This window comes from Dermochelys coriacea, chromosome 7 (genome assembly GCF_009764565.3).
Source record: "Dermochelys coriacea isolate rDerCor1 chromosome 7, rDerCor1.pri.v4, whole genome shotgun sequence".
NCBI lineage: Eukaryota > Metazoa > Chordata > Testudines > Dermochelyidae > Dermochelys > Dermochelys coriacea.
Genome location: NC_050074.1, coordinates 75,609,999 through 75,632,175, shown reverse-complemented (window position 1 = coordinate 75,632,175; position 22,177 = coordinate 75,609,999).

Sequence of the window (22,177 nt, the reverse complement as noted above, 5' to 3'; positions counted from 1 at the left end):
TGAAGACTGTGAAGGATGGGAAAGGTGAAGGGGAGGGTTGAAACAGCCAATCAGTACTGGGAAGAGAAAGTCAAGTCAAAAACACTGTTTTCTGAATGCCCAAGGGTCACTGCAGCTGCCAGCCAGGGATATTAGTTGGTAGCTCCTTTACAGAGCTGAGAGCACAGGTGTGTACTTTGTGTGATTCACCCCCCTCCCTGATACTTGCCCTTTTTGTGGCATGAAGGAGACCCTTGTGCACATTACCTAGTGTCAGGTTGCAGCCCCTTTTATGGCTTCTCCAGAACCTTCTCTGTAGGTTTCCCTCTTCACCCCACCCATGACCCCACAAAGTTCCAAGATTGCCTCATCACCGCCTCCTTGCATTGGCCAAGGTGGCCATCCACTATACTAGGAGGAGGATGCTGGATGTGTACAGTCCTTCAACCAGTTTTCAGTCTATATGTCAGTGTTCATAAACTAATTTGAATCAATTTTCAATGAAGTTTTCATAAGATACTATCCAATGCTCTACTAAAATCCAAATATATTTAATTTGCAACAATCCCTGTGATGAAATGAACACCAATAACGCAGATCATGTTTCTTCCAATATTTTTTCAAGCACCTTTAAGTGGCATGAGTGCAAAGAATTTGAGTTACCGATTGAGGTTTCTGCTTCAGCTGATCCTGTGGTTGGGTCTGATAAATGTAATGGCCCTAAGAGATTGGTCATTATTATTAATAAAGTAATGGTTTAGTTACTAGCAGCTTGAAGCATAGCTTCATGAACCAAATCTTAACTGTGCTGAAATAATCAATGAGGAGGGGATTGTTGCTTTTAAAAACTATATTATAGCAGCAATTTTTATTTTACTTTTTAAATTAGCTGATGTAAGTTCAGCCATGAAGCTGGGCTGCAAAAATTCCTCAACAACCAATGCCCAGTTATCTTCCCCCTTCCTCTCTTTGCCTGATTGGGGGGCCAGGTACATGGATTTTAGTCAGTATTTAATTCTGTTGAGAACCCAGTTGTGAGATGTGAAGTTGCTGCACACTTTCCAACTGGGCACACTGTGCTTTATGGCAAGTTCTGTGCTTAAGAATTTCTAATAAAGATCCAATGGCCATAAATCGGAGATATAATGGTAGGGAATATTAAGGAGATGCTCAGCTGGAATAAGCAAGGCAAGCAGAAAGCTTTCTAAGAAATCCTCAAGACTGAGTGGCTTTTGGTAGAAACTTAATCATTTGGTTTTTTTTTTTTTTTGCTGTAGAGTAGATCTAAATGGGTCAGATTCAAAATTCATAGTGTCTCTATGCTCATTGAATTTCCTTTTTCAGCTAGATTTAAGGCCCTTGCTATTAGGGGTGTAGCAGCTAGTGCTAACTCTATTTATCATGTTCCAATTTGAAGTCTGCATGGCCTCATGGAGCTCCTCCCTGGAGCTCATTTTACATCTTTTACCAAGTATTATCTCAATGGGACTCCAAATCAGATTGGCTGTTCCATTCAGGAGAGCAGTGTTTCCATCAATTTTGAATTTATAGCACTCTTCACTCCTTGTACTGAGGATAGTCCTGCTAGCTAGTCTCACACAGTGGAAATCTGCAATAGCATGTCATGAAGGAGAAAACGAGTGCTGGCCAAAATACTTTCTGGTTTCCAAAGGCATTACCATCTCAGGCACATGTTGCTCTGGTCCTCCTCCCTCTCCTTAGCAGATCTAAAGGTTATGCCTTGAATTCTAGAGCAGTAGTTCTCAACCCAGGGTCTGGGGCCCCCTGGGGCCACAAGCAGGTTTCAGGGGGCTGCCAAGCAGGGTCAGCATTTGGACCCCAGTGAGTCTGAGTTGAAAGTTGAAGCCCCACCATAAGGGACTGAAGCCCAGGGCCCTGAGTCCTGCTACCCAAGCTTAAGTCTGAGCAATGTAGCTTTGTGGGGGCCTCTATGGCATGGGGAACCAGCAATTGCCCTGCTTGCTACCCCCAATGCCAGTCCTGGCTTTTATACGCACCAAACCAGTTATTGTGGCACACGTAAACTGTGCGCGCACGTGCAGGGGAGGACCTCAGAAAGAAAAAGGTTGAGAACCCACGTTAGAGAATGTGTGTGGGCTTTTATATGCTTAGCTCTATAATGCTGGAAGAGAGAGAGGAATGCACATGCTCCCAACAGCTAGCTGCTTTGAAATGGGTGATGATGGCTGTGTGGCAAGACATATAATCTCATTGGGGATCTACAGATGAGATGTGTTCATGGAACTAATGTTACTTTGATAAGTAACCCCTTGGTATCATACCTTTCATAACAAGGAATAACCTTTTAGTTCCAAAGTTTCCTACATTCAACACAGGTTTGTCGTCTCCTCACTAATAGCTGAAAATTATTTACCAAGAAAAAAGTTATTTACACTAAAGGAAGCAATCCCATATCAGTTTAATTTTCCAATGAATAATTCTGTGTGCTCCTCATTTTGGGTCTTTGTCACATACTGCATTCCTGATTTGGACCTGGGCTGATGGGAATGTATGCTTTGTATTAGCTATTGCTATGTATTTTGTTAGCTTGCTATTGTCCTAATACGTTATTTAAAAAGCATGCAAATAGTGTAACTATTTTTGATTAAACAGGTGTGTGGTATTAATTTTAATACTAAACAATTAAGCATAATTAGAGGTTTCCATTTTAGGAGTAGTAGGCATTTTAGTGATTTAAATATACTCTGAAAATTACTTTTTTTTTTTCTAGTGTGTGTTGGTATTATGGGCGTGATAATAGGCTGCCTCATTATAGGGCTTAACACTTTCCATTATGAAAATATACCAGCCTTTCTTTGAAAAGCTCTATACTTCCATAGTTTGCAGCTATCCAGGAGGCAGGGAGATACTTTTTGCTGTCCCCTTGAAAAACCATTTAGATCTCTACATACATACTATGTGTATTGGATGGTTTGAAGGGGGGGCGGGAGGAAAAGCAGGAATATAGGGTAACTTTTTTTTAAAGTGCCTAGTATCATAAGCCCCTTCTCTTAAATTTCACTGAAAGTCAATGGGATAATGCTCCAAGTCACTTCAGTGCTTTGGGAATTTTACCTATAGTTTTGTGGGAAGGGAAAGAAGAGAATTTGAGCAATTGTAAGCAGGGGGAGGGGGGTAAAGGTTAAAGGCAAACACAACCCCACTCTGTGGTATGGGGACATCACAACCAGTGTCTCTGGAATGTAAGGGAAGTTGAGTCTGTTCCTCACATGTCCTAGGCCTCTTCTCAGGCCCTGGCTGCGCTCCAGGGATGCTGCAGGTCAGACACTTTCCCTGGCGGTGGCCACACACCCTCAAGTGGCAGGACCCTTCTTCCCAGTGTCACCCCCCCCCACCCCATCAGGGTTACAATTCCCCTCAAGTCTGCCTTGCCAGGCATCTTGGCTGGAGGCATCTCCCGGCACTGGGCCCGCTTCCCAAGGTCTCCCTTGCTCTCCCCAGCTGCTTGCCACATCCAGCTCCAGACTGCTCCAGCCTCAGCTCCAGCTCCCTGGGCTGCTTCTCTGGCCCTTCTAGCTCTAGTTGCTGCAGCTCTCCTCCCAGCACTGACCTGCTTCGTGGGCTGCTTTTTTAGCCCCTCTGGCTGGCATGGCTCTGCTCCTCAGCTCAGCTTGGGCCCCTGCTTTCTCTGTAGCTTGGCCCCACTCTGTCTGGGGCAATTCCAGCTCACACAGAGGATAGGACCCCTCTCATCCCCTGGCCTCCTGATTAGCCTGCCTGCCCTGTCAATCAGGCTGACCTGGAGCATTGGCCTCTCCCCACTGTTTGTGGGGACTGTCAGTCTCGGGGTCCTGATTTCCCATTGACCCTTTTCCTTATGGTACTGGGAGCTAGCCAACCAAAACACTCCCCACTGAGTTTTTAGTAAGGGGACAACAGTCCCCTTACACAATGGTAGAGTGATGGTTAAGATTGTCCTTGCTTTTCTAGAAATGGGGTGCGTGTTTGACTACATCAGTTGAGGTGGACAATCGGCTGTCTCAATTCCTCTTGCTTGGATGTGAGAAGGGGCAAATGAGTTCTCTCCCTCAGGCATGCACATTTTAAATTGTATATATTTTTATTTTATGGATTAAGTGCAGTAAGATGAGCAGAGCTGTCAGAGAATGGCTTCTGTAATGAACACAACTTTGCAAGAGCTGGCAGCTCCTACCACCTTTCAGCCTGGGCAAACCCTGGATCACAGCTGGAGTGAGCCGGCTAATTGAATCGGGTTGGGGGAGAGGGGAGCAGCCAAGCTGTTTCCACTGTGACAATGTAAAAGGCCTCATAATTAATGAGGGGAGGGGTCAAAAAATCTTGAATCCTGTCAATTTCACCTCCATTCTGCAGTAAGATTCATACCACAGAGCATGCAATTTTTCCTTTCACAAACTCTTCAGTGCCTGTCTTCATTCCATACTCCTATGAGGAGCCAGGGGATTTTTGGCTCTGATTCTCTTACTATCACAGGAGTAAACTTGGTTTGTTTGTTTTTATTTGTTTGCAGGAGCAATCTTACTTCTGGCATTTCCTAATGTTTGAGTGCTTGACTATACCACCTTAATAAAATTCCTTGAACAAAGGTGTGGCTTTTTATTTTAAAGCAAATAGGGGGAGCAAAATCCATCATGTGGAGGCATATTGATACCCACATGGTTTATCAGCAAGGTTGGAACCTTTAAATCCATTGCACAGACCTCTGCCACTTGCGTTAAACGTGTAACAGATAGAGATAGTATGCTGCCATCTTGTATATGGGCTAGTAATAGAGAAGGAAGGGAGACGCATCTTGCCAGTGAGTTTTATAGATGTGTAAAAAGAAAAGGAGTACTTGTGGCACCTTAGAGACTAACAAATTTATTAGAGCATAAGCTTTCGTGAGCTACACCTCACTTCATCAGATGCATTTGGTGGAAAAAATGGGAGATTTATACACACACACACACACACACACACAGAGAACATGAAACAGTGGGTTTATCATACACACTGTAAGCAGAGTGATCACTTAAGATGAGCCATCACCAGCAGTGGGGGGGGGGAGAGGGAGGAAAGGAGGAAAACCTTTCAGGGTGACAAGCAAGGTAGGCTAATTCCAGCAGTTAACAAGAATATCAGAGGAACAGTGGGGGGGGGGGGGTAGGGTAGGGGGGAGAAATACCATGGGGAAATAGTTTTACTTTGTGTCATGACTCATCCATTCCCAGTCTCTATTCAAGCCTAAGTTAATTGTATCCAGTTTGCAAATTAATTCCAATTCAGCAGTCTCCCAACACCGATAAGGATCTATAAATGCACTGCATTAGTTAATACAACATGTGGAGTCATTACTGTGGCTCTCTTCCAGTCCTTTGACATTTATGCAAGTAACAGTCACAGAACTGAGTACCGCACAGCATACGTGGTTATGATCATATTGTGACCCACTCAGAAGACCATGAACTTGACAATTCTGTTTAGTTTCTTCCAACCTAGCCTTGCTTTTGAAAGTTATCCAGATGATTAATGTCCTGAAGCAGGAGTTTAAAGGGGGGGAAAAAAAGGATTAATCTTTAATTAGGCCAAGAAAATAGCTGAGCTGAATGAAGGAAGAGTGGAGAGAATCCAAGAAAGCAGAAGTTAGAACACACACATCACAAGAAGTGTCTGAATGCTCAAATTTCTGAGATAACAAGCTTGTTGAAATGAGATGTCACCTTTCTGGAATTCAGAAATATTGAATGTGGAAAAAACCCTCTGTGCTTCTAACTGACCCTGTACAGAAGGAACACAAGATCTAAGCCATGATACAAATTGCTTAGCTTTTATGTACATTAGTTGACAGCAACATTCTGAGGATACACCCTGTCTTGGCAGCTGTATTGGCAGTTTCACAGAGAGAACAAGTGCAGAAGTGCATGGTACAATGGGTGACAAGTTGAAAAGAACGAACCAGTTGGTCTTTGATCAGCATCCCTGGAAGGCAAAGGGGACAAGGATTTTGGAGGGGTCAGTGACTTTTTGTCTGGGTCTGGTAAGCCTTTTTCTATGTCAGCTTGGGAAAGAATTGCTTTAGACAATCAGGAAGAGAAGAGACTCCAAACTGTCTGTGACAGGGTTCCCGGGGTGCACCCTGAACTGTGGGACTTCTGAGCCCTCTGTCCCACCAACCTGGAGTATCCCTCTCGCTCTGTGATGCTGTTGCCAAGTTACAAAACTCTAACAGGTGCAGCACTTTATATAGACATCCACAGGCAGGGACACACCTAACTGATCTTCAGGAATGCTTTCCCCAGCCACTCATGAACCCACAATAGAGAGGTTCCAGCCAATTCCGTCTGAGCTCCGAGTCTTGCACCCCAGAGCTGTACCATCTTGTGCTGGTCAGAAGCCTGACCAGTGTAAGTTCATCACCCAGTCTGCTCCTCACTCAATGTGGAGAGGACGAACACTAGTCTTTGTAAACTGAACTGAGATTTCCCAAGCACTTCAGCCAAAACATGCTGTTTTTAGATAAAATATAAAACAGATTTATTAACTACAGAAAGATAGATTTTAAATGATTATAAGTAGCAAGTGTAGAGATCAAAGTTGGTTACTTAAACAAAAATAAATTTGCAGTCTGAGTTCTATAAACTAAACAGGATTTGAATCAGGCAGTGTCTGACCCTGACAGATGGTAGTTCCTCAACACACAGGCTGTGTCTCTTTTTCCAGCCTGGGACCACCCTCCCCAGTTTAAAGTCCTTCAGATGTGTTTCCAGGTGTTGAGTTGTGGGGGGAGTGAGGCCAAGTCATGAGGTCATTTGCCCTCTTTTATAGAATAGAATATCAGGGTTGGAAGGGACCTTAGGAGGTCATCTAGTCCAACCTGCTGCTCAAAGCAGGACCAATCCCCAGTGTTTGCCCCAGATCTCTAAATGGCCTCCTCTAGGATTGAACTCACAACCCTGGGTTTAGCAGGCCAATGCTCAAACCACTGAGCTATTCCTTCCAGTTTTCTGGAAAGATCTTCTGATGTGGGGATCAGGCAGTCCCCATTGGTAAAGCAATCTCTGCTGTCTACAAAAGTCTTTGAGAAGTCTTTGGGGATGGCCTTTGGAAGTGGATTCCCTTTAATGGGCCATCAGCACATCTGGCTACTCCAGTGTTGTACCTGAAAGGCTGATTGTGGGTGTTCTTAATCTCACAACATATTTCAGTAACGCACACATAGCAAAACCTCATAACTTCACATACAATGACAGCATATACAATCGAACAGGATATTAATGTTCAACAGATCAAGACTTTTAAAATGATACCTCACAACATATCATTATGACAGTGGTGAATATGGGGGTTCCAGAGTGCTGCTTTGAGGTACAGAGTGCCACACTATCCCAGTCTGTAAGACTGCTGTCTGTAAGAGCCAATCGTTGCTGCTGTTCCCCCATGCACACTATTTATAGCTCCGTTTGGACAGAGACACAAGAACATTAGCAGGTAGCTTTCAAAGCCTATTACAGGGGATTTAACCCCTCAGTTCCTGCTGACTGTGCAATGAGAGCCATACAGCTAAATCCTTAATTTGACAATCTTAACATGGCAGGGCAAATTCATTTCCAGGTGTGTGTTCCTCTAGGATTATCACAGCTCAGAGCAGGGTCAAACTTTTGTCAGTGTGTTGGTCACATGTGCCTTGTTTCCACTGAGCCTTTTTTCTTAAACTGTTTTGCGATTGTAGTGTAGTTGCTGTTCCAATGATGGTAGCAATGCTGGAGCAAAAGTGTTATGCAATCAGTAGAATTGCAGCAGTGGTACTGCAATGGTAAGAGATTTTTCAGGAAAAGCTCAGTGTAGGCACAGCCACAGGCAATTGCAAAGTAAGGTTCTGGGCCAACAGATCCTGAACTTGTCTTCTTTTTTGATTAAAGGCACTTCCTCAGGCCACCCGCCCTTGTTTGCCTGTTCACCATAATTACCCAGCTAAGTCCATTATGTAGAAGGTCCTCTCAGAGTGATTGCTCTGCACCCACAGGGAGACAGAGTCCACATTTAAATCCCATTGTTCCCTCTCTGCATATGTAGAAATGAGAGGATGAATCTACTTTTATGCTTTTTCCTTAGAAACCCTGCAGGATTTTCCCTCAGATTATCAGAGGTTCAGTTGATTTGTCCCAATCTCTCCTTGAATGCCCTAGATGTGAGAGATTTTCGTGCCATGGCCTCTCCATATTTTACCCCCACCTCTTCTGATAAGCTGTTGTCCCCCCTTTTAAACACAAGTGTTTTATCTGAGTCTGTACCATAAAATACTCCCCCATAAAACAAATTGAGGAATTAATTATAGCTGGCATCCTCATTTCACTTCCATTGCTTTGAATGCAATGACATTTTAATTAAATGACTACAACAAATATATTAATTTAAAAGGTCTGTGTTTTACATTCAATATTAATTTTACAGCAGTTGAGAATGGGTCTTCTATTTAAAAAATATTTTATGAATTAATTTAACAACTCGCTTGTTTCATCCCTTTTTCGTCACCTTATGCATCAAGTGCTTTATTTTCCCCCCTCCAAATTCAGTATGTTTCTATTTCTTTTAATGTTATTCCCTGCATACGAGTTTGGATTGAGGTGAAAGAGCTGCTCAGCAAAGCTATGTTTGAAAGGGGAGTGATGGAGTTCAGCTTCTACAGAGCTGGACTTTGGCAAGGCTAGGAAGCCAAAGACAGATCATTGCCTAGCATCGCACTGACATTGTAAAAACTATACACTATACTTTTATGCTTAACCGTTTTTGAACTCAGCACCTATTAGGTGTTTGGTTTCATGGCACATAATGCATTTTCTGTGTGCTTTATTTGGCCCTAACTGAGGCTGGTTTCACTTATTTATTCAAGGCACAGAGCCATACAGTTTCCCATGCACAGGAAAGCAATGAAGCTCTTTTAAGTAAACACCTAATCAATATATAACAGAATAAATTCAAGATTAGCGTAGTGATTCAGGCAGGATAAGGACCAGCCCAAATCATTTTCCATCCCTTAAACTAAGTTTAAACCTTTTTCTAAATTAGGAGTGATTTTGATAGTGCCACTCCTCTCAAACAGGCTATTAGCACCCTCTCTGACCCTTCACAGACACTCCTCCCTGTGGAACAGCGTGTTCTTCTCAAAACAAGTAGGAGAATTGTAATAGGCAACTGTTTCTCATCTTGAAAGCCCTCATGTGGAATCCCACAGGGACTCCAATCTGCGTTCTGCTGTTCAACAAATAGGAAACTTCCTTGAAAGGAAGCAAGATACCCCAAACTCCAATGCTACCAATATACAAACTTCCCTGCCCAACTCTATAAGAAAGCAGCAGAAGCAGCCAAAGATGCTGCATGTGCCTTAAACTGATAAATGTATAGAGGGAAGAGCAGCTTAATTTCAAATTTGGACAGGGCAGAAGTGATGATACTTGGAAGAGAGCAATCATTTTGAGCAGATAGCTAGGATGCTGATCTTACCCTTCTTGCACCTACAGGAACAATGCAGCTGTCAAGAACAAGGATGAAACGAGGAGCCTAGAAGGCTTTCAGCACCAGAGGAGATGAGGATGATCCCTAGTCATATGATCAAAACCTGTTGTAAAGCCCAGCTCTTCCTGTGGGCTTTGCATCATGGCAGGGCTCATAGATGTACAGGTAGTCTCTCAGGGAAGGAGAAAGGAAACCTTGAAATAACCATAACAATGAGAAATATAATTAAAACACAAAGTCCAGCCATGTAAGTAACAGTGGCCAGTCTATCTAGGAGATGAGATCTCTTTTCGTAATCTCAGTTTGATCCTTATTTTGTACAAATGCCTACATTGGACACTTAATGGACACCTGGAGAGGACCGTGTATTTTAACAGGGGCGGCTAGAATTTTCCTGCTAGAATTTGCTGCACAATTAGCTGCTTGATTTTCTCTATCAAGTGGTTAGAATGGTACAGGACAAAGCGGTATGCACACATGATGCTGCGGTTGTGTAATGATTACAACGTGTGAGACAGTTTGACATGGCATTTGGCACTACATAAACCAATTTCCAGTGTCTATTAATCTAATTCCTGAGATGGTTTTCATGTTCAGCTCTCAGCCATTCCTAGCAATGCCAGTGGCTTTTTATAGTGTGTGCTCTGGTTATGGTCTTGACAGTTTTTTCTAGCTTTAGGCCACAGACATGCCCACTCTTTGTATGCGGTATATATTTAACTTCATACCCTAACAGCCAGTGGTGATGTAAAACTCAATCAAAATGTAATTCAGAGTCCATGGCTTTATCAGTAGCATGGGCAGTTAATAGCAATTAATGCCCTGTCACATTTCCCCTCTCCTCTGATCTTTTTTTTTTTTTCCTTTTCTGTCATGGGTGGATTAACTTGAGCCCCCACTGAGTGAACAGAATTGTTCTTCCCACACAAGTCTGCTTTTCTATCAATATTAAAATCTCCCCTTACCTTCACCATCATGCCACTAGCTCTCAAGTGGCTAGTTAAATTTGTTTCTTTTCCATTGTAATGGTTGGGGACACTGGGGAAGTCCAGGTGGATAATTCCCTGTTCTCTTTTTTTAAAAAAATAAATAAATAAAAATCTTTCAGTATGTACACTTGTGTTCAGTTAGAATTTCCAACTATATAAGAAGCTAAGACCTTAGCAACTTCTGTGTGACCTGGAGAGATTTCTGCCACAAAATGACTTCCAGGATGAATGGCAGAGACTCTGCTTATGTCAGAGGAATCATCTTTTAGAGAGGAGGTTATGCTGGTTTGTAGCAAACAGCCAAATTCAGACCTACTGTAAGCTGGTATAACATGAATGTACAGTGTAGTTGCACCTGAATACACAAGGTCAGAATTTGGCCCATTATGTCTTTGTGTGAGGAATGCAAATAACATAGATGAGTTCACCAGTGCGTCATAGCTCTGAATATTTTAATTAAGGGAGTATTTTAAAAAATAAGATCTTCTCAAATTTCCTGATTGGAATGCCTCCTTTAAGATTTCTGTCTCTTTGGCTTGCTGGAGAAATGTATGCATTTTGAGTTATATATACAGTAAGTAAAGTTTTGGTCTCATTTAGTGACCAGTTTAACTTGCTAAAGTTGTTGCTTTGTGATGTTTTGGGTTTTGCAATCTTGTTTAAAATATAAATGAACTTTAGCAGTCTTGTACAGTATCTGTTTCAGAAGATTCTCTCCACATCTCTATTGTCAGGTAATTAGCAGAATCTGCACAGAATGTACTTATTAGCTAAAGTCAATCAAGTCATTCTTCAGGGAGTAAATTGTTTGCCAAAGGTAACAGGGAAATATTCCTTCCTGTCTATGACATTGTACATAATTCTCTAAGGTATCCGGTGTTGGCCAGTGTCCAAGTCAGAATATTGGGCTTGATACATTAATGGTCAGGTCTGGTATGGCAATTTGATTCAGTTGCAGACTGTGACCATGGTCACTAGAGGGGCTATAGTGAGAATGTTCAATCAGGGTAAATTTCAAAGAATAGGGCAGCAGATCCTCAAAACTGATGGTTTATTTGTATAATTAAGTTTACCAAGCCAGTGACAAAACACCTTTCTATAATAGCTTATCGGTTAGTAAGAAGCCCAAAATACAGTTCCCTTTAAGCAATTTAACCTTTGGCTCCCACCCAGACAGCCAAGTGTATATAGTGAAGGTTATTTAAAACCTTATTGATCATATACCTTTATAAAGTTCTACCAATCCCAAGAGATCAGGCATGTTATCCACCTGGTTAATGAAAATTTCAGATCTTGCCCAAATGCACATTTACCGCCAATTCTTATTAATTGAATCTAAGATTTATTTTTTTAAAAAGAAAGTTACTATCATTAAATTATCATTACACATACAGATATGAATACAGTTCTTAGGTCAGTTTCATAGCAGAGATGGTGAGACTGCAGATTTGTGAAAGTCCTTCCAGAATCAGTACAATATGTTATAGTCTATTAGGCAGTTTATGTGTAAAGTTCAAATTCTTCCATGAGAATTTTCATGCATAATCTAGAGTAGACCTGGAGACCTCAGTCTGATGACTTGGACTTCCCCTGACAAAGTTTAAGCAGATCTGAGGCAGTAAGGATATAGTCCCTTTTGGGATTATAAAGTCCCTTTATAGTTGAAGTTCAGCTGATAAACCTCTTGGCAGGGATTCCTTAGATGAAGAATAGGTAATATGCATTGTTGCTTTGAAGTATATCTCTATTTCCTAGGCATACATAATAACTAGTTGCATTGATTGAGTCATATGGTTCATAGGTCATTTACTACTGTCGTGGAAGAATCACCATGCGTTGTGTTTGGTTCAGAACAAGTCTGAAAGCCAGCTTTATTCAAGCATGCACATACAGGGAGAATCAGCTGGAGCTGCTCTGCCGTAAACCGAGATACAGCTTACGTTGCTGAAACCCACAATTGGTCAAACCCACTTCCTTCAACAGCATTTGCCTTATTTGGCATATAGTGCAAGCTTCAACAGTAGCTTTGCCTTATTTGGAGTTTAGCAAAAACAAGGTTTTCCTTTTATTGACCGGTGTTTTCCTTTGCGGTTAATGGTTTTTCTAACTTCTAGTGGTTATGGTTACATTTCTTAAGCTGTGCTGTTTGCAATCGACCCTCAATGGAATTTTGCTCTCTTCTTATGCTTCATATATACAGTTAGCTTGACCAAAGTTTTAGACCTAGAAGTTTAGGCCTGCTAGATTTTCCTTTACACTACAAACTTCAAAGAGAAATAAAGACAATGATATTATTACACCACAAGTTTCATCTAAATGTTAATGTCCCCTTTTGATTTCTGAATCAATAGAATATAGTAATGAAACATTTACAGACAGGAAGCGAAGTTTAGCATCTATAAGCTAATTAGATCACACTGTTGAACTTCTAATAAGATATAGGTAAACACAGACAAATACAATTAGTATCTACTTCTGATTCTCTGACCATACAAGCTTACATTTCAAGAGCTCTAGTCTATTTATCATATCTTTGCTAACTATCTACAAGGAATAACTCTGTTTATTATTTCAGTACTTTTCTAATGTGTCCTTAAAGGTGTGTGGGTTTTTGTGTTCAATCAGCCTGCAGATTGCTTAACCCTTGCTGGCTCAGCATCACACAGACACTGCAAACACTTCCCACCTGTGAAAGACACTCACTGATCTGTCGTTGGATTTCTAGGCCCAGCTGGATTCAGTGCTGGCTGATTTTAGGTATCACTTATCAGTCACTTGTGAAATACAATGTTATTAGAAATTAGTCTTAACATAATTAATATATTAAGAGCCCTTCATATTCCTAGATTTCAAACAATTTAATTAAGGTGAGAATATAATTATGCCCATTTCTTAGATAAAGAAATGGAGAAGAACAGAGATGAAGTGATGTCCAAGGTCACATGGAACGTTAGTAGCAGAGCTTGGAATAAAACTCAGGTCTCTTGACTCCATCATGACCCTTGCTTACTGGAGTGTAGAGCACTGCAAGCTCATCACCATCTTTTTCAAATTATAAGGACGGATTTTTTGATGAGTGTCAAGAAAGCAGATAGGAAATAGCAGGTTTTAAGCCCATTTGACCTGAAACCACATTTCTTAGAGAGAAAAGTGAATGCTTTGTTGTATCTGTTGTGTCAGCTGAAGGCTTTATTGCAGTATTTGAATTGTGGGTATGCACCACATACAGGACATGCAGTGTTTCATAACAAGATGCCTGACTAAGGCTTAAGTATATTAGATAGGCACAGAAAGCTTCTGTTTCCAATGCCCTCAAATAATCCCCCTTAAGAGCAACACGTGCATTGAAGACAAGGCCTTCCACATCCCCTTTCATTAATAACTCCCATGAGTCTTCCATGAAGGGGGTGGTAGAGATTCAGAACTGATTAGAACTGAGCGTCCAATTGAGTAAGGAGGTCAGGGCATCAGTTCAAGAATTAATCACACAAGTGCTCTGAATAATCAGCTATATCAATTTACTTTCCTTACAAGTTGCCTATTCTTATTCTTCTGACCCTTTCAACTCCATTATACAGCCCTGCTGAGAGGAGGGGTACAACATGTAATAATTTGCCTTTGGTTGCATACTTGGGTGGCTAGAGATATGGATGGAACTGGCACTCTTCCAGTCCCAGAGAATGTCTATTACAATATTATTAGCTGCTGCTCCTGTATTCGTAAGACTATGAGTCAAAGCTGACAGTAGCTTGGTAATTCTTCCCAGCCCCAGCAAGCCAAGAGGAGGTTGGACCCAAGGATCTGGTATAGCAGCTGTGTGAATGTCTGGCAGTGGGAGCTGATCAGTGTTGTAATATGTTATTGCACAATAGGGGTATGCAGAAAAACACTTTAGTGACATATAGACTGCTTTAATAAGTTAAGTTTGTGTTCTGTGACTTCACTTAGCATGAAACAATTTTCACAATCGTTGTCTGGTATTTTGACCGTAGGTTTAATGGATACATTTCCGTTGTAGGTTACACCTGACAGGCACAGTCCCTTTGTGTCACCAAGATGGAGTTTTCCTACTGATGATGCTATTTTAGACACTCACCTTCCCCCTCTCTAGCGGATGGTGCTATGGAGAGAGGGGTTATTGCTGTCTGGGGGGGAGGATGTTTGTTGGAATGTTTCAGAGCTTTGGTTGACTGTTCAGAAGAGATGGTGAATCCCTTACTGTGCTGTGCGCTTAAAGACAAGACACAAAGCCCAAGCTGGTAGTATGTCCATTCTCCATGGCACATCCAGGCTTTTGGGGAGCTTACTCAGGAGAATGCACTTCTGGAAACTTCCACTTGACCTTTCACTAGACCAAGTTCCTTGGTAAACGTGGAATTATGCAGGTTCCACGCCCCAATATGGACTACATTAACAATTCTCTGAGTAGTACTGCAGCTTTGGGAGATCACCTAATCTTCTGAAACAGGATCCAGGAAGACTGTGGAGAGGTGACATTTAAAAAAACTGCCGCATAAATGAAGCTCTGTAGTGAAAGCCATTCTCAGTAGATCGGGTTTCATTTCCTTCCTTTTGGGGCAAGAGGAGGGAGTGGAGTGGAGGTAACAGTGTTGGTGAATACTTATAAATAAAGCACAGCTTGTGTGGATATCAGTTGTTATTAAACAAAAAAGGGCAGTGGGACTTGATTGACCACTTCTAATATCCTACAAGCCTTGGAGGTCATTCACAGTGTATTGGTTGCCAAGACATCACCTCTGAGCTGAGTAGGGATTTTTTTTGTTTTGTTTTAGGATACTTATTTATTATTGAAGTAACAAAGCTTGTGCTAACAGCTTATATACAATCACTCTAGTCAGAAGGGCTATTGATTACCCTGCTCCTGTATGTGTTAATGTGGCAAGGAGTCCATTTTGGGTAGTGCAGACCTATACATTTGTATATTCCTTGAGGTTTTGCTTATTTAACTGTGGTGAAGTCAATGTGATTTTTTTTTTCAGGAGAATAGAGATAATGTATTGAGTCCTTTTCTTCAGCTAATAATTATACCTGAGGATATTTGCAGTGCTGTCACCATCATAGCAGAAGCTAGACATTGGCAAGGTGAACTCCAAGGGTTTGTCCACACACACACTTTTTGTACCAACTTAACTAAATGGGTAGTAAAACTGTTTTAGCTAAAATGGTTCAATCCTCCCTTGGTCTGGACAGTTATACTGTATAGAGGTGTGTGATGGAGTGTCTACCTTCCACAGGTGAACGAAGTGTTAACAGGAGTCTGAGAGCTTACTTGGCCCACCTTGCTGCACGTGGACGATATGGCAGGCTTGATTTGTTATTAGACCCAGCTGGGCCTTTATAAAAGAAGGAAGTGAAAGCTATGGGGGAGGGCAAAAAAGGGGGACCCAAGACAGAGAAACCCAGAAGAGGAGGTAGGGAGCTCTTCTCTGGGAAGGGCCTGGGGGAGGTTGATTGCAGAAAGCCATAGGGATGGAATTAATTCCTGTGGTAGGGCCTGATAAGGGGGACAGAGAGACAGTTCTGATGGGTCGGTGGTCCAGAGAGAAAGGAGGAGCTGGGAGGACCTAGGGAGAAACCAGAAGTCTGGGAACCAGAGGAGAGGCTGTGTTAAGCCCAGGCTGCATGGAAGCAGTACAAGGGGTTCAGAGTTAGAAAGTGAGCCAGGGAAACACCAGCACATTTAAAGGAGCAGTCCTAGCTGCTTACTACAGGGTCCCTGGGCCAGAAGCCAGAGCAGAGGGTGAGCCTAGGCTCGTCAACATAAGCTTTCTGTGTGAAAAGGCGGAGGAGGGGGTAGATTTACAGTATCTAGTGTTTATATTGGATGCATTTCCTTACAGAACTGGCCTACAAGTATGAACCTGAAGTAATCACTGTCCAAGCTTTTTATAGTAAACATAGCACTTGCTCTTACTGAGGTCAGTGGCAAAATTCCCAATCACTTCAGAGGGAACAGAATAGGGCCCACTGAAAGTTGTTCTTTCTAAAAGACCCTTGATTGCATTTTTGTTTTGAAATCCACCTGTGTTTGTGTGTTATCCCAACAAATTACATGCTAGTGTTTCTTGAGCATTTGGAGAAAATGGTTATTATATTCTTGAGATACACAGCCCAGCTGACAATAGTTGGTTTCAGATACACACTAACTTTAATGAAAGCTGGTTCTGTTTTGTTACCTCTTCCAAGAAAACAACCCATAGCACCTGATGAGAGCAGGATCAAGCCCTATGCTTCCTATACACTTCTTGGCTAGCCTAACTACTTTGTATGTGCAGGCTAGTTCTACATTGATGTGTATAGGGGTGCAGCAGAAAAAAAACGATTTTGCCTGGATAATGTACCATGGAGAAGTGTGTGATGAATGTGGGGTCACCAATGAGCACAGTTTAATCAGATATATAAATGCCTCAAGTCTACTGTGAATCATGAGGCTGAAACTAATAATCTTTGAACCACCTGAGAAATGAAGAGGTCTGTGTATAATATCAATCTATAAGAGACACTTATAATTACAGAGGAAATTTCTAAAGCATGTTGATAAGGACCCGATTAGCATATAAAGTGAACAATTAAATTAAAGATCTATACGACATATAGGAAATAAATGTGTTACTTATGAACAAATATCTTTGTTACTCTTTTATAAAAGTTAGTTAATGAATCTGACCTGTAATAATAATAATAACAATAACACTTTGCACTTTGATGCCTTCGATCATTAGTAGAAAGTGGCTAACACTAGCCGGGTTTCTGGCCAGGATGCTGTGCTACAAGCATAAGGCACAGAGTATGGGGTTCCTTTGCAAATTGCAGTGCAGATGCATGGCCTCTCTAGCAGCTCCCTAACACTGTGCTAAGCTTCACAGAGTTCTTTCAGTCCTTCCTCCTGTAGCAAATCAGCCCCTCTGGCCCTTAACCATCTTTATTGCCCATCTCTGAACTGAGTTTATCAGCAATGTATATTCATGGAACGTGCAGGCCCTGTGATGGCTGCTGTCCTGGATGCAAGTCACAGTCCCATCAGAATGGAAGAGGTTAAAATATTCAGTATTTCCAAATCTGACAAAACTTGGAAATAAAATAAGCAATAAGTCTTTAAATATCTATATATTGAAAAAGGGCCTCTTAAGATATGTCTACGCTACTGTTAGACACCCGTGGCTGGCCTGTTCCAGGTCACTGGGCTTGGGCTAAGAGGCTGTTTGATTGAAGTGTAGATGTTAGGGCTTTGTCTGGAGGCTGGGCTCTAGGACCCTGCAAGGTGGTAGCATCCCAGTACTTGGGCTGCAGCCTGAGCCTGAACATCGATGCTGCAATTAAATAGCCTCTTAGCCTGAGTTACTTGGCATGGACCAGCTGCAGGTGTCTAATTACAGTGTAGACATAAGCTTCCTGGTGCGTCCAAGTGCTCTGCTGTGGGAGTTGTCCTTGTGTGTGCAGCTTTCGGTGTGGGGACTCAGCTGGCATGCAGATTGCAAGACAAACCATCATTTTAACCCTATTTCTGTTACTAATTCCCAGTTTAAACCACAAATTGCACACCATTGCCAGCTGGTGTGAATATTGTTGGCTTCTAGTTCATTAGCAAAATGATACAATGTCCAAGTTCTAAAATACAGTACCCGCTGGAGCTCATAAACTTGGGTTAATAGCTAAAGCCCAAGGCTTCTAAAGCTTTCTTTCTGTTTTGTAGCTGTTAGGACTAGAACCAAGGTCCCCAGCTTCTAAATCAAATGGAATGCCAGGAATTTAAAGGAATAGCCCTACTAGAGCTCGTACTGTGCTATCCAGTCTTGATTACACAGAGGATTGAACCGATAGAGGCCATGGAGGAGGGCTCCCTGGTGGGTCATTCTCATTTGCCTATAAACACTCACAATCATAACAGCAAGCTTTTCTTAAATGCTTAAACATTAAATATTTTCTGAGACATTTAATATTTTTCTGCATGAATGAGCAGGGAAATGTGAATTATTCTGTCACTGAAACAAGTGTATAGAGCAAGAATCTGTGGATTGCCTGAACAAAAGCTTCTCTCTCATCATCAGTTGCTTCAATAGTCTGTGTTTTGATTGCTGACAGCATTCAGAAGTGGTTTTTGTTTTCAAGTAATTTCTATTTATTTGGGAACTTGGAGGGTTTGTTTAGTCCTTACGAAAATGAGGTGCTGAGAGCACTGATTGGAGGTAGATATTGTCCAAATGACACTTACTGATGCTTCCTTGTTCTGCCAATGCACTTCCATCCTGACTGCATTGCCCACTACTATACTATTTCTGCCTCTCTTGAGCAGAGAGCTTGATGAATTGTGCCCCATGGTGTAGTGATTATGTGCTGTGAACTGGTCTCATTCGTTGAGTTTGATGGCTTTGACACAGAACATATCTCACTTGTGGCCTGAACTACTTTTAAGTGTCAGAAGAGCTGATCAGAATTTTTCAGATTTTGAATTTTTACTAAATTTAGAATTTTGAGAGGAAAGAGCAGCAAAATTTCGATGGCACTTCCCAAATTTCCTCACCTAAAACACTTTCACTAGCTATACAGCTGATCCACACTTTTTAGATGTATAAATTTCAAAATTTTAGAATTTCAGAAAAAAAATCACAGGTTTAAATATTAATGCACTCTTCATTCATGCTTTCAGATTTAAGATTAGAGCAGGGAGAAAAAAGGGTGGGGACATTTTCCCCACTTTCTTCTTCTCTCTCTGGTAAGCAGTATTTTCCAAATGTTTTAAAATGACACATTACATTCTTCAAAAATAGCATTTCCTTTCCAGTGTTCTTCTGTTGCCCTACCACTGTAGTTATATATGTACAACACATATTGCATTCAGCTCTGGTAATCTAAATGATAGGCTTTATATCCATTGTGATGTAGATGCATGAACTGGGAATGGGGAAGGGTGGCTTTGGGTACCTCTACACAGCGCAAAAAAAAAAAAAACAGCATGGCAGCAAGTCTCAGAGCCCTAGTCAACTGAATGAGGCTCACACTGTAGGGCTAAGAATAGCAGAGTAGACGTTTGGGCTTGGGCTGGATCCTGGGCTCAGAGACCCTTCTCACTTGCCAAGACTCTCTCTTTTCATCAGGTTTCAGAGCCTGAGTCTCTTTTTTTTTTTTCCCATATACCTTTCTACCAAAATCAGCTGGGGGAGCTTTTATATCAGTCTTACGATTTGAACGGTCAGGAGTGTGAAGCAAAGTAGTGTCTGTGTGTAGATTGGGGGAAGGAATACCTCTGGAAACCTGCTCGCCCTTTGGTTCAAAAAAGTTTGAATTTGCTGATTCATGTTTAAGACTTTTATCTGTTTACTCCGGCCTTTGCTTGAAGAAAACTGGGGACTGAGCTTCACCATTATTTTTGAGGATTTTTTTTAAAGTTGATTTTATAGCAATTAAAATGAAGGACATGGACCCAGAGGCTATGATACAAGCCTACAGGGGAAATGCAACCTTGATTTTGGAGATCACTCACAGTTGAAGCTTGTTCACATTCTTTCTGACATTTTATGTCTACTTCCTTGTCAGCCAGCTCCCCATCTCTAATCTTGGCCTCCTCTTTATCCTTGACTTTCCAGTGTGAAAACAGGAGCTGAGCATTAGGTTTCTGATTATGATTCTGTTTACATTTATATTGTCCTTTTTAAAAAAAAAATTGAGTTCTTTCCTTCACTTCCTCCAAGCCATCGATTCACTTCCTGTCCTCAAATCTGCCATCATTTGCCTGTCCTCTATAAGCCTATAATTACCTGTCTTTCTGGAAGGCATTTTAGGATGCTGTGTATGAAGAACGTTGCATTGTATTTTTTCATTCTCTTGACTGTCTTGCTGCTCAACCCAAGTTATCACCTTGCTAGAGACAGGACAATTATACAAGTATTCATCCTCTGGCTACTCACTGTCATCTTTCATTATAGCCAGGATAATAGGTTAAACCTTCTACCAAATACCCTTTCCTTTTCTCACCACACCCTTCTTACCTTCCTCTGTTTGTATAAGTTTAGTGAAGTATAGAGAATGTTTAATTGCACAAGAGCTGAAAAGTGGAAAGGTAATTACTCATTTAATTATTGTGCTGCTTCGTGCTTATATAATTGCACTTTTATAAGGACACTCAACTTTGCAAGCTTGCATGAAATTACCATCTCATACCTGTTCCCCTTGCTTTAAGTGAAGCTTAGTAAGTAAGATCTATAAAGACAAGAGAAACCTGTCCTAAAATCTGCTAGTACGTTATCTGAGGCCTTTTAGTTCCTTAACTTCCCCTGACTTTGAGGTGCCTGTATTTTAAAGTGGGGGTCTTTCCTGCTGGGAAGAACTTTAAAATTAATCCTATTTAAACATATATATAACCTATTACCTCTCACATGTTTTTCATAAATTAATATTTGTAGAGCACATTGAGATCCTAGGATTAAAGTTATCATAAAAATGTAAATAACTTCACATGCTGCCTTTTAAAATTATATTAAAAGGGGCAACCTGACACATAGCAGTAGGCAATTGCCAAAGTTAAGTGACTTGTGGTTGTATGAGTGCTGATAGGAGGAGAGGGCATTTCCCAACATGGTAGTGGTCTTTAAACAAGTATGTTCTTCTTCACAGTATATTTTTCTCTTCTTACTTAATGCAGCTGTCACGCTGAATTTTTGACAATGCAGTATTTTGTAGAGCGGAGAGGCCTAGTGTCCTAAAGACAGGAGTAGGATTTCCGTGCAGGACCCAACAGAAAGAGAAGCTGAATTGTGAAGAAGAAATCTAGCTGTTCAAACACAAATCGCTGTAGTAAGAGCAAGGGGACTTGAGACAATTGCAGACTTTGTAGAATTACTTTTTTCTGTAACTGTTTGCTATTTAAAGCATTCCCCGGTTCGCTCTTCAAAGATTAGGCAGATAAAAAATATTTCCCTAATTCCCCATATTTACTGTAAAATTAATTCATGTATTGATGTGTTCTCTATGATCTCTTATAAAAAGAGAGGATAGGTGTGTGTCGAAGAGTATCTAAAGTTAAGAACCAAATGTTGCTTTTATTTGAAATCTTTCATGTGACACCACTGATCTGAACTAACCATGAACATGTACTGTGTATATCTATAGGCCTTCTGGATACTTTTGTGACAGATGCACTCAAGCATTAAGATAATTTTTTTGTAAAATGGTGAGTGTCGATCTTTGACTTAATCCAATATAGTGAGATGTGCCAATTTTAGCTTAAAATCTTATCTTCCTTCTTGCATATCTATTTTACAGCTACAAATGAAAGAAAATACAAATTTTTCCTCATAGCCTGCCAGGGTCAGCTAAACTTAATGTTTTTACACAGTCTCATCTGAAAGCGGCACGTATAGCAGATGGCTGTATAGAGCACAATGGAAGTGAGTACTTTAAAAATGGTTGTGCATAAGACCCATAGTGGTTTGGAGAGGTAGGTGGGAGAAATCAAAGAGGAATCTGAAAAAAAATGGTTTTGGTGGGTGATGAGAAGTTTTGAAATGTCTTTGCATGGTTGGGAACACCCAACAAGACACTGTTTGGCATTACCCTAAAAGCCAAGCAAGGGCACAGGACGGGGACTGAGGACCTGTTTCCTTAGGACTTGTGACATGCTGATCTTAAAGATAAGCAGCATTTTCTGGATCAGACTGGGCTTTCCTGCTATGTAAGAT